Raw genomic sequence first — 18,733 nt, forward strand, 5'->3', positions numbered from 1 at the left:
GAAGTGGGCATGAAAACTTTATAAAGTTGAAAAAGTAAAGTTTTGTGAACCAATTTGTAAAAAAAAAAAAAAGAAGAGGAGGAAAATATAATGTCATTCATTTGGCTTGAGTGTCTGAGAGGATATTAATCAAATTTATTGTGGTAGGAATTAACCAAAAGGAAAAACAATGTGGGATGGTTGAATAGGAATGGGGAAAATGCTTTACTGTTTTAAGGCGTGAGCATATAAAAACAAATGATATGATCCCTGTGTTTTGCGGTAAAAATGACAAGCACCAAATTTATATATCATAGAGCATAAAAGGCTAATTGTTTTATGCAAAAAGCACAATGACAGCAAGAGTCTGAATAACAGTAATTTGACAAAGTAAAGCCTCATTAGGTTTGTATTCTTATTAAAACCACTGAGAGCTCAAAGTTTTCTTTTCTGCTATACATACATACAATCTTGGCAAAATCTAAACATAGTAATGATATTTTTTTATGTTTTTATTTTTAACATTTTAATGATGGCATGATATAAGATAGAATATTTCATATAAAGAAAACAATCAAATAATTAAAAATTATTTTCTTCTCTACAGATGTCCTGTGACAAATAGAGCTTTAAAATTTTTTATTTAGCATCATTTCAAATAATTCACTCACACAGAAACCACCAAGGAAAATGATTTAGGGTTTTGGAGGCTGTGTATACACCTTCTTTGCAAAGTTTAGCAGTACTAATTCCATGTCCTAGCCAGTGACAACAGAAATGAAACTCTTTGAGTCTCTTATCTTCCTAAAATGTAATCTCTATCTTACATGCACTGAGGGATGCTCAAGTGTAACGGAGGTCTCTCGGGACCTGTTGGGACTCAATTTGGCTGAGCTCACTTTTACTGAGGTATACTGACTGCTAAGCAACAAACAAACAAAATGGTGGGCCATGTCCAAAATAAAAAAAACTGGGAGAAAAGCATCTCTTTGTAGGGAAATTGACACATATATAAGCTAGTAAGTATCAGCTCTAAAAGGAGATGCTAGTGTGATTTCCCTCCTCCCACTGTTAATGTTGCCTAACACATACTTAGGTTTCCTACTTAAGAATGGAGCATGGTCAAATGGGAGCTACCTTACCCAGACCTTCCCTAATGCCTGATTGACAGAGGGATCCCAAAGGGCAGTCCCTTGCCTCAGGTGGGAAAAATGTTACAATTTGTGTTCCAGAATTTGTATGTTTCTATAGCTAAAAACATATTCTTGTTCAACTTTCTTCTTGTATCCTTTCTTCCTTTTTCAATTCCCCTTCTCCTGAAAGCATTCCCCAAATAATATTTGAACTAGAACCCCTGCCTCAGGATCTACTTCTAGAAAATAACTGACTTAACAAAGTTTTTTTCCCCCTCTAAAGTGAGCAGTCTTATTTAACATTATCACATTTAAATAAAATCCTTCTAGTCAAATAGGACAGCTTCCTTGGTTAAAGCTCTTTGGGTTTTCTCATTCACTTCCTTACATAAGCAATTACATTTCTCCAGACTGCTGTCATTTCCTGTAGGACTGAATAGACATTGGTGCACATGCTTCAGAGCTATGGCAATGTCTGAATACCTCTGAGAGAGCAAATATTTCAGGGAAGTAACATCTATGCACCAACTCAAGTAACCCCAAATTTATATATACAATTATTCATCTGAAGCTAAGGAAGTCTTTTGGTATATCCTGTGCAGTGAAAGATTGAGTGTTAACCATCGCATTTTTTTGTGTGTTTAGAAGAAACATCTCTTGAGTTAATTTTATGACTGTAATAAAAGCCATTACGTTTTAGAAACCTAAGTATTAGTCAATAATGTAAAAATAGCATTTGACAATATCCAACACCTATCCATAACAAAAAAAAAACTGTCAGTAAACTCTTTTCTCAACTTGATAAATAATATTTCTAAAAACCTTCAGCTAATACCAAATGTAATTGTGACAAACTTGAAGCTTTCCCACTAAAATCAGGAAGAAGGCAAAAATGTTCCCTTTTACCCCTGCTTTTCAACATCATATTAGAAGTCCTAGCTAATATAGTAAGAAAGATTTGGGAAAGAAGAAATACAACAGTATTTCTAGATAACATAATGCTCAGTGTGTAAAATCCAAAAGAATCTACAAAAAATCTCCTGGAACTAATTGATTATAACAAGGTTGCAGGATACAAGGCTAATCCAAAAAGTTAATTGCTTTCCTATATATCAGCAGTAAGCTGGTGGAATTTGAAATGAAAAACACAATACCATTTACATTAATAGCCTAAAAAACCAAAGCACTTAGGTATAAATCTAACAACATTTGGGCATAATTTATATGAGAAAAAAGATATAACTTTAATAAAAGAGAATAAAGAAGAACTATATAAATGAAGAGGTATTGTACATTCATGTATAGGAAGATTTAATGCTGTCAATATGTCAGTCCTTTCAGCTTGATGTATTAATTCAATGCAATTCCAATAAAAATCTCAGCAAGTTATTTTGAGGATATAAAAAAAAATGATTCTAAAGTTTACATGGAGAGGCAAAAAACCAGAGTATCCAAAACAATACTAAAGAACAAAGTTGGAGGGCTGACAATGCCCAACTTCAGGTTATACTATAAATACACAGTAATCAAGACCAAGTGGTACTGGCAAGAGAATAGACAAAAAGATCAATAGAACATGATAGAGAGCCCAGAAATAGGTCCACATCAATAGGGTCAACTGATCTTTGACAAAGCAACATACAGTGGATCAAAGATCATCTTTTCAACAAAAGTCACTGAAACAACTCGACATCTACATGAAAAGAAAAAAAAAATAAAGGAAAGGAAAGGAAAGGAAAGGAAAGGAAAGGAAAGGAAGAAAGAAAGAAAGAAACAAAGAAACAAACAAACAAACAAACAAACTAGACACAGACTTAACATCCTTCATAAAATTAACTCCAAATCAATCAACAGACCTAAATGAAAAATATCAAACTATAAAAGTCCTAGAAGATAACAAAGGAGAAAACCTAGATGACATTGGGTATATAACATTAAAGACATAATCCATGAAAGAAACAATTGATAAGCTGGAGTTTATTAAAATTGAAACCTCTAGTCTACAAAAGAAAATATCAAGAGATTTAGGAGACAAGCTAAATACTGGAAGAAAATATTTGTAAGAGACAAATCTTATAAAGGACTGTTATTCAAAATATACAGTGAACCCATAAAACACAACAAAAAGAAAACAACCTGATTAAAAATGGACCAAAGACCTTAACAGACACTTACCAAAGAAGATATAGAGATGGTAAATAAGTATATGAAAAGATATTCCACATCATATACTACCAAGAAATATAAATTAAAATAACTATGAAATAACCTATTAGATGGCCAAAATCCAAAATAATGACAATATCAAATGCTGGCAAGGATGTAGAACAACAGGAACTCTCATTCATTAGTAACAGGAAAACAAAATGGTATAGCCACTTTGGAAAATTGTTTGGAGGTTTCTTACCAAACTAAACATACTCTTACCATAAGATCCATCTATTGATCTCTTGATATTTACCCAAAGAATTAAAAACTTATGCTCACACAAGAACATCAAGATGTCCTTCAGGAGGTGAGTAGATAAGCTGTGGTATATCCAGACAATGGAATATTATCCAGAATTAAAAAGAAATGAGCTATCAAGCCTTGAAATGATATGTAGAAAACTTAAATGCACATTAGTGATTGGGATAAGCTTATGTAGAAAGGCTACATACTGTATGATTCCAACTATGTAACACATAGAGACAATAAAAAGATCAGTGATTGCTAGGGACTGGGTGGGGTTTAAGAGGTAAATAGCTGTGGTGCAGAAAAATTTTACAGCAATGAAATTACTCTGTATGATATTGTAATAAAGAATGTTGAAAAAAAATATATAGCTCCATATCTATATCCATAGCCTGTACCAAACCCAGAGGTAGTCTGAAGTGATAATGATGTATCAATGTAGATTCGTTAATTGTAACAAATGTACTACACTGGTGGGGGGATGTTGATAATGGAGAAGACTATGCGTGTAAGGGCAGGGGATATGTAGGAAAATTTTATAACTTCCTTTTAATTTTATAATGAACCTAAAACTACTTTAAAAATAAAGTTTATTAAAATAAATAGGAAGAGAATATATATAAACAGGAGGCTAATCTTCTTGGTTTATTATAAAATTTAGATTTGCGGAAGGCATAAAAAATATATTAAACTATTTAAAATGATCAGTGTAGTAATATGGCAGCAAAGAGAAAGTGGTTATCACAGAAAACCAATATGTGTTAAATGCAGATAATATATTGAATGAACTGTAGAGTGAAACTTGTTATTAAATTAGCATAGTGGAGATCACTGGGCTTCTTTCTACTGCATGATAAACTCAAGGATCTGGCCTGGATTCAATACATTTCAATAGAAGAAAAAGAAAGACTACATGAGTAGAGCATTCTTTTTGATGATGTACTACAACATAGAAACACAGAAAAGGATACGGTGGTAACTGGAGGAAGATGTTGAGTTAAAAGTGACATTTGTTCATTTGTTTTGTGTGATATATAATACAGTGTTTCCTAATGTTGATATGAATTGCTGTTCAGGAAGAAAGGGAAACTTGAAAATGGGAATTTTTTGTATAGATGCACCAGTGGGATTCAATGCACATGTGGAAAGCCTAACCTTGGATGGAAACATTTATGATTCATCCACTGTAATAGGGGAAAAGATAGAAAAAAGAAGTTTAATGAATTTGGCACTGGGTAGATGTGGGAAAGTTCTTGATTGCTTGAATTAGCTCACTGGTAAAAGAAACAAAATTCTCAACTGATTTATGACTGGGAAGTAGATTTGGAGAATTAGTTTCACAGAAAAGTAGAAAAATGAATTCATAGGAGTGCCCACTTGAGAGTTACATTGGTTAAAAAAAGTTGTGTGTGTGTGTGTGTGTGTGTGTGTGTGTGTGTGTGCGTGTCCCCAGTTATACCTACATGCTGCTTTACAGAGGAGAATGTTTAATTCAAATGTAGTTGTAGTCCACATACCCCAGTTTGAAGAGTTTAATCAAGAGAGATAGAGAAAACTGGAGGATATATGCAAGGGTATAATTAAACACGTGGACAATTGGTTCTAGGACCTCTCTGAAGAGAAGTGAGGATGTGAGAGGTTGATGAAAAGTGAAAAAGTCAGTAGTTTGTAGGTCATGGAAAAGTCTATAAAGATTTTAGAGTCAAGGTATTTGAATGATTAAACTATACAAAGAGAAGGTGACAGGGAGATAACTGAAATCGAGATTCAGCAGGTGGTTCTATTGTTGTTAATTAAAAATCTTGGTATGACAATTAGAATGTCTGAGGTAAGATAGAAGAAAAGTTCGTTAGAAGACAGGAAGTCAAGGGTTGCCTGTGTGGCTCAGTCAGTTGAGCATCTGACTCTGGCTCAGGTCATGATCCCATAGCTTATGAGTTTGAGCCCTGCATCAGGCTCTGTGCTGACACCTCAGCCTGGAGTCTGCTTTGGATTCTGTGCCCCCCTATTATTTATCTATTAATATATTTACCTATTTAACATTGAATGATCATAAATGATAAAATATACAATTGGTGAAATACAATGAAATGCACTAAAATCCTCACTGAATGAAGAGAAATATGAAGGAAGTAGATGACTGCAGATAGGGATAGATCACGTTATATTTCGTGAAGGCATAGAGATCAACGTGTTGGTCATTTTAAGTGCCCAGATATTAAGGAATTTGGGGAGGTTGGGGTGTTTATGGGAACTCAGATAACCTAGAATGTAGGGCATAATGAGTCTAACTCTCTTGCTAAATTAGAGACTTAGTCATGTTGATCGTGTTCATATGGGTAACACTGCCCTTTATAGTTTCCTTTATGGCAGGGGCTCTTAGGCAGAACATTTAAGTGGAAGTAAAGGAAAGTATAAGTCTCAGCAGGAACATAAGGAGTTCTCTGGGTCTTAGCTCAACCATGCTATCTTACTATATGAAGGAAGGCAAGAAATGAAGAGGCTTAGAGTAAATGCTAGAACTTGAATGAAAGCAATGACAACTCATGCCACCCCATCAATTATTTAACAGAACAAAGCGTAATGACAAGTCTTTCTTAAGCTAGTATTATACACGACATGGTGTTATGTCATGGCTGCATGTTATTTTTATTAATATTTTTGAATGTAAAAATAACCTTGAATACTCACTGATGCATTATTTCAGAGATATCCCGATGGTATAGACATGTCCTCCTTTGGGGGAACCAAACAACTAAAAATGCAAAACAAAAATTTCAAAATTATTGAACATTCATAGGTGAAGGATTGAACTTATCAAATATCTTTCATTGCCTAGGAAAGTATTTTTTTGCACTAACTTTTTACTCTTCTCAATCACCTGGACAATTTTTAAAACAAGTATGTATTCCTTTTACTTCTTTTTTTTTCAGAAACTCAAAATTTTATGATTATTACTTTAGTATAAATAAATCAAAGAAGTTTGTGTTTATCTAGTAAGAATTCAGATTTTTTTTAAAAAAAGTGGTTGAAAAGTTTCAATATTTAGGAAAAGAGAAATGTGTGGAAGGATATCAAATGGAAAAGCAATAGAAGTTGGACCAAATTTAAAATTTATCTGAAAGTCATTCAAATGAAATGTTGTACAAATAATTGATTTGGAAATACTACAGCAAATTGTTCTTGGTAGAATAAAAACAGTTACTAGCTCGGCCAAGTTAGGAATGTGACAGGTTAATTTATTTTCAAATAGTATAGCTTTTCTGTTCCCAGTTCCTCTTGTAAACAAGAGTAGGGATGTGTGAAAATTTTATAGAGTATGAAATAAAAGATAAAGGAGATTTTTGAGGATATGAGTCTAAATAAAATTTCAATTTAAGTGAAATAGTATTAAAATATTTATTAAATTAGCATCATAGCTTTTGCTACATAAATAACTTATAAAAGAGAAGGATTTAATATGACTGGTGAAAGTGCAACAAGGTTCAAGTAAGTATGAAACAATATTATAAGAAAAATGAATAGAACCATGTGTTCCTGTTTAAAATATTTTTGATTCTATACCTTTTCATAAACATTGCAGTATTGGGGTATAGGAACCAAGCATACTCACTGTATCTTAATTCAATTTAGGGGGTTCACTTCAGTTATTTTTTTAAATGTTTATTTATTTATTTTGAGAGAGAGAGAGAGCGTGTAAGCCTTGGAGGAGCAGAGAGAGAGATGGTGAAAGAGAATCCCAAGCAGGCTCCACACTGTCATCATAGAGCCTGACACAGGGCTTGAACACATGAACCATGAGATCAGGGCCTGAGCTGAAATCAAGAGTTGCACCCATAACTGACTGAGCCACCTAAGCACCCTATCAGCTATTCTGAATATAGGAAAGTTGATTGGCCAAGAAAATAAGTTTGTTACCAAACAGTTATTTTTACTCTTTTTTAAATATTACATCATAAAAAGTATGTAAAATACTTTACAGTACATACATAAAGTACATAAAAATACTTTACTGTTACTAGAATAAAAAAAAAAAGTTCCAGAAACTGAAAAATAAAACCTTTGGTTACTGTGTAGATTAGTTTCATAAAATATAGGGGTAATTTAGTTTCAAAAAAACATTTGAGAGGCTGGCCTTATAGTTTTAAAACTCCATGTACTGGGGAGTTTAGGGGCTTTAGAAACAACACACACGTGCATACAGGCACATACTTCTTGGGTAGATTTTATACTGTACAGTATGTATCACTAATGCATTTATTATTACATGGGCTTTATTAGTAGAAACATACCAAATTGTAACTTGGGAGACTTGGGTCCTATTTCCTACTCTTGCTAGTTCAGTTATAACCTTGAACTGACCATTACCCTTTGAATATTCTTTTCTATAGCAGAGATATTAACAATGCCCTCCTCACATGCATATTGTGACAACTTGAGCTTGGGAATTGTCTACAGTATAAAAATACAAGACAATATTTTAGTAATTATGAAAGGCAATAGAAGTTCCAAAAGAAGGCCTTTGCCTTCTCCTGAATCGCCAGCATTCCTCCGGAAGGCTTTATTAAATGCCAAGACTTTAGGCATTTAAGTTTTATGTAAGCTTTGTGGTAACCACAAAGCAATAACCTATCATCGATACGCACAAGGTCTGTATGGAGTTGTTCTGGATTCCCGTCCTAACTTAAAGAGAAACATTTACAATATCTGGAGACCTTAATATCCTGCAAATGGAGGAGGATGTCCTCAAATTCCTTGCAGCAGACACCCACTTAAGTAGCACCAACCTTGACTCCGAAAGAGAACAATAATCTACAAAAGTAAACGTAAAGGCATCTATATTTTAAGTCTGAAGAGAACCTGAGAGCAGCTCACGGTGGCAACTGGTGCCATTGCTGTCGCTGAAAACTGGGCTGATGTTAGTGTCACATTCTCAAGAAATACTTGCCAGCGAGGTGAGCTGGAGTTTGCTGCGACCACTGGAGCCAGTCGTATCATTTGGCCGCTTCACTTCTGGAAACTTCAGTAACCAGTTCCAGGGAGCCTCCTGTGCTGCGACTTCTGATGGTTACATACGTTAAGGGCTGACCGCCATCCTCTCAGAGAGGCTTCTTACGTTAACCTGCCTATCACTGTTCTGGGTAACAGGGACTCTCCTCTGCATTATTTGAACAGAGCTCTCCCGCGCAACAAGGGAGCTCCCCAGACGGGTCTGTTGTGATGGATGCCACCTCGGAAGTTGTGCACATGCGCAACACCGTCTCCCGTGAGCGCCCACGGGAGGTCACGCCTTCCCTTTCGTTCGCCAGAAATTCTGAAAGGATTGCAAAAGCAAAAGCAGGACCCAGGTGATGGGGCTGGGACAAAGGAGGAATTTCAGGGTAAGTGGACTGCTTCAGCTCCCGAGTTTACTGCAACTAAATCTGCTACACAGAGTTTTTAAAACAGATATTTGTCTGTTTGTTTTTGTTTATTTTTAAAGTTGGCTTCACGCCCAGCTCCCGGCTTAAACTCACGACCCTGAGATCAAGACCTGAGCTGAGGTAAAGAGTCAGTTAGAGGCTTAAATGACTAAGCCTCCTTTCACCCCCACAGACTTTAAAGACTTTTTTTCTGGGGGTGGGGGGGGTATTTTTTTTTAAATTTTTTTTTAACGTTTATTTATTTTTGAGACAGAGAGAGACAGAGCATGAACGGGGGAGGGGCAGAGAGAGAGGGAGACACAGAATCGCCAGCAGGCTCCAAGCTCTGAGCCATCAGCCTAGAGCCCGACGCAGGGCTCCAACTCACGGACTGCGAGATCGTGACCTGAGCTGAAGTCTGACGCTTAACTGACTGAGCCACCCAGGCGCCCCTAATTTTTTTATTTTGAGAGAGAGAGAGAGAGAGAGGTGGGGAGGGCCAGAGAGAGGGAGAGAGAGAGAAACCTAAGCAGACTCACTGGTAGCACGGAGCTCAACATGGGGCTCCAGCTCAGGAACCGTGCGATCATGACCTGACCCCAGCCAAGAGTCAGACGCCTAAGGGACTGAGTCACCCAGGTGCCACCCCTCACCCTCAGCCAGACTTTTAAACAGAAAGGAGAAAAAAGGTTGCTAGAAAATACTTTCTAAAAAAAACCCAACAAACAAAACCTGTTTCCTTGATAGGTATAGTGCTGTGCAACTCGTCAAATGCCAGCCATGTTGGCTTTCACAGCGTGGCATTTTGGGGTCTCATCCCTCAAATAAGTCTTACAAATTGGGGCACTAGCTGTGTGGTTCAAACATTTTGCTTCCCAGGAAGAAGCTGGGAGTTGGGACTTCCCTACCGGTTTTATGACACTGTGTCCAGGTGGAGTTTATGGTAAACCTTTCCTACCTGTTGCCAAGTGGGTATGTTCGCACTTGCCTGATGTGAAGGACTCATTCATCTAGTTCCTGGATTTCAGATTGCACCCTGTGTAGCTGTACATTCAGTTTATTCTTGGAGTAGAGGGGAAGTTCAAGAGTCTTTGATGTCACCCTCTTGGTCCCTCCCTCTTACTCTTTTATTAAAAATAGATAATTCATCAATCCTGGATTTTATGTCCCAAGATTTTATTTTATTTTTAAAAATATTTTTAAGTGATCTCTAAACCCAACATGGAGCTCAAATTTACAACCCCGAGATAAAAGTTGCATGCTCTATCAACTGAGCCAGCTAGGGGCCCCTCCAAGATTTGAGATGTTGGCTTATTTGTGAAAATATTTTGCTGGCCAAGGGCACCTGGGTGGCTCAGTCAATTGAGCTTCGTCTTTGGCTCAGCTCATGATCTCCCTGTTCATGAGTTAAAGCCCCTGACAGCTCAGAGCCTGGAGCCTGCTTTGCATTCTGTGTCTCCCTCTTTCTCTCTGCCCTTCCCCTGCTCGTGTTCTGTCTGTCTCAGAAATACATAAAGACATTAAAAAAATATTATGCTGGCCAATAAACAGACATCTGGCAAACCTGTCATTCTTGGATCCCCTTAGATCTCTTAGAATAAAATCTGCTTGGAAAAGTAATAGTAAGTCTAAAGGTTGCAGGAATAATAAACATTTTGTTCAGGGTGTGATCTTCTGTCCTAGGACTACAATTACTTTTTGGTGTTATATTTTGTCCTTGATAATTAGGATTCCCTAAAAGTTCATAACTTCCTTGCTTAGCAACCTCTTATCTACAAATCAAATTATTTTAGACTATTCTCCTTTTTCATAATTTCCAAGGATGAAAGATCAAAGGTGTGAGCTAAGTAAGCATTTGATGCATAAAAGTAGTTAACTTCTTAGATATAAAGTAGAAACATATTACTTATAAACTAATCAGTGAAATAGCAAGTCACCTGAAAAGTGATGCTTGAACTCAAATACCTCACTGACCCCAAGAAATTCAAGTTTTTCATACTTCTTACGGTTTTTAAAAATAATGTCAATCATACTTTATATTAGAAATTGCTGTTTTAAGCTTCCACATGGGTGCAAGATGATGAAGAAATAAGGAAGACTGCTAATTTGAAATTTTCTCCAAAAAACCTTATATATACTTAAGTGCACTTAAGAGAAAATCCAAGCATCCATCAAATTCTTTATTATCCTGAAAAAGGAAATATAGAACTAGAACTCCTTGAGGAATTAAGTAACCTTCCAAGACTTGGCAAGAGTACCAAAATGTTAAAAAAAAAAAAAAATAGAACTGGGATGGTCTACTGGAAATCAAAACAAAATATACACATACTGACTTTAAAGTTAAGAAAACCTGTGGTAAATATCTACTTTGAAATTAAAATTTTTTTTTAACGTTTTTTATTTATTTTTGAGACAGAGAGAGACAGAGCATGAACGGGGGAGGGGCAGAGAGAGAGGGAGACACAGAACCGGAAGCAGGCTCCAGGCTCTGAGCTGTCAGCACAGAGCCCGACGCGGGGCTGGAACTCATGGACTGCGAGATCGTGACCTGAGCTGAAGTCGGACGCTTAACCGACTGAGCCACCCAGGCGCCCCTCTACTTTGAAATTAAATAGCTGTATACTTATCTTCATTTTTTTGAAACTTTATTTTTTATTAGTGAATTGAGTAAAATAGCAAACAAATCAAATAATTATTAATTTATATTACATTATTGAAACAATCATCATCCTTTAGGATAACTCATTTGTAAAACTTTATTGTTGAAGAAATCTTGACTGAGATAAATATGCTATTTCAGGTCATTCTATTGATTTTTAAAGCCTGAAGGAAAGCATATTGTAAGAATTTGTGTGTGTGTGTGTATGCGCGTGCGCGTGTATGAAGTTGCTTACTAATATTTCACTTAACTGCAAGTTTTGGAACTTAACATCATTCAGTTAGTATATAAATAGATTGGATTGTTTCATTACATATATTATTCATGTTCAAAACAATTACATATGTATTGATACCAAGCTAAGTATCATCTTCATTTTACAGAGGAGAAAACAGTGGCTCAGAGATTGAAGCTTAATATCCTGCTTTTCATAAAGTCAAAATAGCACCAAAACAGAACTCAAAGAACACTGGACTGAACTCCAAAAAAAACCATACAACTCTTCCCAGACCATTACCTATTCACACAGCAGACTTGATAAGAAGAAAAAAATGACACACTATCAAATTTCCATTTATGTGAGTATGAGATTTAACTGCTTCAGACATAAAGAAATTTGAGTAAGAAAATATAGTTCTTTTTTCTTATAAAGCATTTAAAAAAACTTCATTGTTCACAGTGCTTGAATTTAAATTTGATGTGGACTCTTGACTTTTGTTCATTGAAGCATTTCCTATTAGCATTCTAATTACATCAAACACACATACTGGAACTGTTATTCTGTGCTTATTATTTCCATATAGACTTCATTGAAAATTAAGCTCTAACTTACGTTATCTCAGTGGAATTCCAGAACATGACATTTAGTACTTGAGAAATCAAAGTTGCATTATTTTTTTTATGTTGTAACCATAGCAGTTATATGTGTGCTTCTTGTTTTTCAAGCCTGAAATTAACTACTTGAAATGTGTATTTTAACTATATGATAAGCATTGAGTTCCAAAAAGGAGTTTGCTTCGGTGAAGAATAACTAAGCTATGGGCATTGCTTTCAATCTTTAATAAAATGCAGATTACCCATTAAAAAGCAAAGCCTTCATTTCATAAATTGAATAGAAAGATGATTGAAATAATTATAACTGGTTAAAGTAGGTCACTTTGAAAAGTCAAATATAAGTATCTCTCTAGAGGGCTTGTAGTGTTTTTATTTAATTTTGAATAGAAAATATTTTCACTTATTTTAAACATTGAGTGTTTTGTTTTCTTCCCTTAAAACTAGAATTGACTGGTATGAATATTTCAACATAAAGTCTTTATTTAAAAATAAATCCTGAAATTTTTATTAATTTTAGATAAACACATCTTCAGTATTCATTGAGATTAAAATTCTTACAGAAGATATTTATTCTTCTACTTTGCTAGCAACTCAACCTTATGATAAGTAGTATGGTCTAATAGTCACTCTTGAAATAAGATAAAAGTCTAGTGAAATATGTTAAATGTTAAAAGGAAACAAAGGCCAACCTAAAAGTCTGTATCTAGTGAAATTATCATTTAAATAATGAGTAAATATTAAGACAAATAAAAATTGAGGGCATTTTTTCCCAGTATACCTGTCTTAAAGGAAATTTTAAAAGAAGTTCTTTATAGAAAAGGAAAATGATACAGTTCAGAAATATGGGTCTATGTAAAGAAAACAGTAGTGTTATAAAGGGACTATTATAGGTAAAATAAAATATTTTATTTTCTCCTTTTTAATTTATCAGCTAAATTTTTATTTAAAATAATGTATTAGGTGGTTATAGTGTGTAGATAAAGTAAATGACAGATATGTTAGACAGATGGGAAAATTTGGGAATATTCTGTTATAAGGTGTGTGCGCTACACATCAAGTGGTACAGTGCAATATGAAGGAAGATTTACATTAATTGTAAATTATATTTCCAACTCTCAGACAAACACTAACAACAAAAAAGGAAGTATAATTAACATGCTGAGAGAATAGAAAATGAAGTCATGAAAAACTATACTTCCAGCTGTTCAGAATTTGTTGTCTTTTGTTTGTTTTGTTTTGTATTATTGCCAGCTCTTTTTTGCAGTGTTCCAACAAATGAGGACAGTTTTATTCATTATTTTATATCTTTGTGCACTTTTAAAAAATTTTATTTGACTAGCTAGACCCTTCTAGTACTATGTTGAATAGAGGTTGTTAAGAAGAGGTATCATGGTCTTTTACCCAATGTGGGGAGGAGAGACACTCATTATTAACTATGACGTTAGCTATAGGTGTTCTGTAACTATTACTAGTTTGAGAAAATTCAATTCTGTTGGTAGTTTCCTAAACGCTTATAACAGGAATGGATGTTGCATTTTATCAAATGCTTTTCCTGCATTTATTGATATTATCATGTGTAAATTTTAGATTTGTTTGCTTGTTTTGTCTTTCCTATCCTATTATATGTAGAAGTAGGTAATGTTATTTATGTTCATTGATTTATGGTTTTTAAACTACCAAATTTTCCTTAGATAAACCCCACTTGGTCATGGTGTATAAAGGTTTCTATGTTTACAGATTCAGTTTGTTAATATTAAAAAAATTGTGTGTATATTCATGAAAGATATTTTTCTGTGGTTTTCTTTTTTTCTTTCTTTCTTTCTTTCTTTCTTTCTTTCTTTCTTTCTTTTTCTTTCTTTCTTTCTTTCTTTCTTTCTTTCTTTCTTTCTTTTTCTTTCTTTCTTTCTTTCTTTCTTTCTTTCTTTCTTTCTTTCTCTTTCTTTCTTTCTTTCTTCTTTCTATGTCTTCATCCTATATCCATGTTGGGGTAATATAAAGAGTTGGAAAGTTAGGGTAGGATTAGGATATCTTTACCTTAGGTGTTTGATAAAGTTAACTCAGTTTCATTTATGGGAAGATTTTTTAATTAGTTCACCTTTACTACATGATCTATTTACAAATTTGATTCTTAATTCAATTTTGGTGCTTTTTGTCTTTCTAGGAATTTGTTGATTTCATCTCATTTGTCTTATTCTGTAGCATACAGCTATTCATAATATTTCTTTATAATTATTTTAACATCTTAGGATCTATAGAGGTGCTCTCTTTAATTTCTATAAATTGAATTGTAATGACGATCTACACTGAATATATGTTTCCCTTACACTGCTATTAGAAAAATTCATAATGAGTGCATTATATGAAAATGAGATGCTTTTAATACCATCCAGAGAAGTTCTTTATCTTCATGTAATTCAAGGGAGATTTCTATTTTTAAAATTTTATCTCACTGTTTATATTTCTGAAGGTATACTAATAACCTATTTACTCATTCAGTTACACTTAACCTTTCATTCTGCTTTAAAATAAATTAGGTAAATGATAAAGAAAAAATTAGAAAAAACAACTCTGATCTTTAAGAGTATCTCACTACAGGGTACCTGGGGGGCTCAGTCATTAAGCATCTGACTTCAGCTCAGGTCATGATCTCACAGTTCTTGAGGTCAAGTCTCACATCAGGTGTGCTTGAGCCCTGCTTAAGGTGAACATGCTCATCACTTCAGATGAGCCCCAGTTCTCTCTTCCTCTCCCTCTCTTTCTCCTGGGATTCTCTTCCTCTCCCTCTGCCAATCCTGGGATTCTGTCTCTCTTTCTCCACCCCTCACTCAATTGCACACACTCTCTCTCAAAAAAAAAAAAAAAATTTCTTACTACATAAAGGATTCTTAGAATTTTAGCAGCCATCTTAATTTTAATGGCAATTCACACTTCAACCCTAACATTGTCCTACTGTCCCGTATGTTATATGTAATGTATAGCATATGACATATTCTCATATGTGGCATAAGATAATGTTTCTTGGGGTGCCTGGGTGGCTCAGTAGATTAAGTGTCCAACTCTTGGTTTCGGCTCAGGGCATGTTATTACAGTTCTTGAGTTCAAGCCCCACATCGGGCTCTGTGCTGATAGGATGGAGCCTGCTTGGGATTCTCTCTCTCTGACCCTCCATGCCTTCTCTCTCATAAATAAATAAATAAATATAAATAAATAAATAAATAAATAAATAAATAAATAAAATGAATAAAACTAAAAAAAAAAAAAAGATAATGTTTCTCAAACTGCAGATTTTTAAGAACCATGGGGTCTGCAAAAATTCTGACTCAGCTCCTATCAGTAATTTCAGGTGATTCTGATGTAGTGGTCTTAAATACTCTTAGCGAACACTGTTCTAAGAGGACTGTGTAACACTGATATCTATGCAGATCAGTATAGTTTCTTTTTATTATTGTCCCAAGTAAAAACTGTGTGTTAACCCATACTTTGTACAGTCAAGCAAATGTTTGATAAATACCATTTGGCATAACATCAAAATCTGGTTGAATTTAGTTTTTATCTTCCTATTTGTTATGCAGCTTATTGTTTTATAATTCTTGAAAAAATATTGAATTTTATAGAAAAATAGAGAAGTTTCCAATGTAATCTGATCTTTAAAAGTCTGTAGTGGTATAGCACAATTTTCAAGATAAAAAGGCATACCTGGCTTGTTGTATGCATTTTTCTTCATGTGTAAACTTTATTGACTGACATACCCCCCCTCACAGACCTCAAAGCAGACTTTGTTTCATTCCATCTTTGAACTGTGTTATTACACAAATATGTGTTTCAAACTTAAATTGTCATTTGTGTAAGTTAATATTCAAAATGCTGTTTTTGTTTGGTGTATTTGCAGCTTGATTGTTGATCAAGAAATATAAATAAATTTCTAATAACATTTTTCACTAAAAATTAATTTCAGAAGTAATGATTAAGACTGTAATGTGATTTCTATAAAAATGATGACTCAACAGGGGCGCCTGGGTGGCGCAGTTGGTTAAGCGTCCGACTTCAGCCAGGTCACGATCTCGCGGTCCGTGAGTTTGAGCCCCGCGTCAGGCTCTGGGCTGATGGCTCGGAGCCTGGAGCCTGTTTCCGATTCTGTGTCTCCCTCTCTCTCTGCCCCTCCCCCGTTCATGCTCTGTCTCTCTCTGTCCCAAAAAAATAAATAAACATTGAAAAAAAAATGATGACTCAACATTTCAAAATTGTGAAATACATGTCAAAACAAAATATTGTTTTAAAAAACAAAACTGCCAAACCACTTGATGCCACTGATAGATATGATAGAATCATGTCTCCAAATAAGTGTATGTCCTAATTCCTAGGATTTATGAATGTTACCTTACATAATAGAAAAGACTTTGCAGATTTGATTAATTTAAGGGGATTATGTGGGTGTGTCCTGTGACATCATTAGGATTCATAGAAGTGGAAGAAGAGATAGGCAAGTGAGAGAGACAGGGAAATGTGACCACAAAAGAATGGTCAGAGAGATGCAATGATGTTGATTTTGAAGATAGAGAGGCTGCAAGTGAGGGATCAAGCTGCCTATGGAAGCTAGCAAAAAAAAAAAAAAAAAAGAAAAAAAGGATTTTATTTTAAAGCCTCCAGGGATAAAGGCAGTCCTGCAAACAGCCTGCTTTTACTGATTTTAAGCCAGGGAGACTTACATCAGATTTCTAGCCTATACAACTACAAGATAATTAATGTGTGTGTATTAAGCAACTACGTTTATGGTAATTTATTATACCAGCAGTGGAGGACTAAATAACATGAGGAAATATTGTAAACATGAACCACTAGTGAGTGACCTATAGACCAAACTTTGCAGAACACTGGAAAGGTCTTAAATTTTGACAGCAATCAGAACCATTAGAGACGGTCGTTTTAGCAAGGTCTAATGAAATAGAAGTAGGACAATCATTAAAATTAAAAAATACTTGAGTTCATCCACTCAAGTCGACAAAAACATCATGCTTTTATTTACCGTCATCATTACTGCAGTGTAAGCAAAAGTAAGCCTTACTTACAAGCAGGGTTAATGTATCTACTAAACCTGATTTTAAGTGATTTTTATTAGTGATGCATTCTAATCAGAATATTAAAAGCTTATATGACTTCAGATATAAATATGTGTCAACCAAGAAGTCCACAGCTGATTGTGGGGTTAATATTTTTAAAGCATTATAAAACTTGTGAAATGTTTTTACTGTACAGAAAATCTAATTGCTAGATATTATTTTTTGATGACTAATGTATGCAAGTACTCTTCAGATATTACTTAATTTAATCCTTGCAAAAGTCCTGTGATATAAATTATATTATTCCCATTTTAAATAGAATCTGAGATAAAATGCTTTACTTACGTTTCAAAATTCACCTTTGCTAAGCTTCAGAGTTGTAATAAAATGTAGATGAAGCCTACACCTCTGTCCTAAATTAATATACTATATGCAAACCCCAACCCCATTTTCCATGTTGAATCACTTTATTATTTTCTTCCTCCTGCACACTCCTTTTTGACTGTACTTATATACCCAGGTGTGGTTAAATATTGTATTTTGTTTTAATGAATTTAAATATTTAATAACTTTATGTATTGATTTTTAACTAACATCAAATTTTCATTTCCTGAATGGGTATGCTTCTACAAAATAAAACTAGAGTTGGGCCATAGTGAGGATAAGAAGACATAAAACAAGTTTAATTACAACTAAAGAAATTAACATATATTGACGCACACCTTTGTACATTGTGGATATTCTTTTAATAGAAAAATACTCTAAATGTCATGGGAGTGTTCTTACTTAATGTGGTATAAACATCACTGAAGTACGTTTAAAAGAGATAATTTCCCATATCTTCCATTGGGTGGCAGCATAGTGTCACTATTTGAATCTCCAATTGCACTTTTAAGTAGCCAACCTAAATGGTAAAAACACAAGAACATAGAATATTTTAGAAACATTTTGTGGGGGTTGTAAAATATCTTTCTTCATGAGGAGTATTATAACAAAAGTTCATTGTTATTTATGACTGTAAATTATATTTAAGTTTAGGAAAGATAAAATTCAAAATTGTGGTTAGTTACCCTTCAAATTATAACTTTTCCCATAACATCTTCAGCATATAATAATTTTATTTGAGAGAATATTATTACTGTTTAATAAATTATTACTATTTAATAAATTTTTTAATGTTTATTTATTTATTTTTGAGAGAGACCGAGTGCAAGC

At 34.2% G+C, this 18,733-nt stretch overlaps 2 long non-coding RNA genes across 4 annotated transcripts in view; one reads left to right on the forward strand and one right to left on the reverse strand.

Annotated features, from left to right (window-relative positions):
• Positions 1–6,322, reverse strand: part of LOC125175575 (uncharacterized) — a 136,509-nt gene extending 130,187 nt beyond the window's left edge. The window contains exon 1 of the long non-coding RNA XR_007155882.1: positions 6,258–6,322. This is a non-coding gene — a long non-coding RNA (uncharacterized LOC125175575). The remainder of the gene's footprint in view (positions 1–6,257) is intronic.
• Positions 6,323–8,873: 2,551 nt separating this feature from the next.
• LOC125175566 (uncharacterized) overlaps positions 8,874–18,733 on the forward strand; it is a 547,675-nt gene continuing 537,815 nt past the window's right edge. For all 3 annotated transcript variants that reach the window (XR_007155875.1, XR_007155879.1, XR_007155877.1), the window contains exons 1-2: positions 8,874–8,947; positions 12,011–12,205. This is a non-coding gene — a long non-coding RNA (uncharacterized LOC125175566). The remainder of the gene's footprint in view (positions 8,948–12,010; positions 12,206–18,733) is intronic.

Source organism: Prionailurus viverrinus, chromosome A1 (genome assembly GCF_022837055.1).
Source record: "Prionailurus viverrinus isolate Anna chromosome A1, UM_Priviv_1.0, whole genome shotgun sequence".
Lineage (NCBI taxonomy): Eukaryota > Metazoa > Chordata > Mammalia > Carnivora > Felidae > Prionailurus > Prionailurus viverrinus.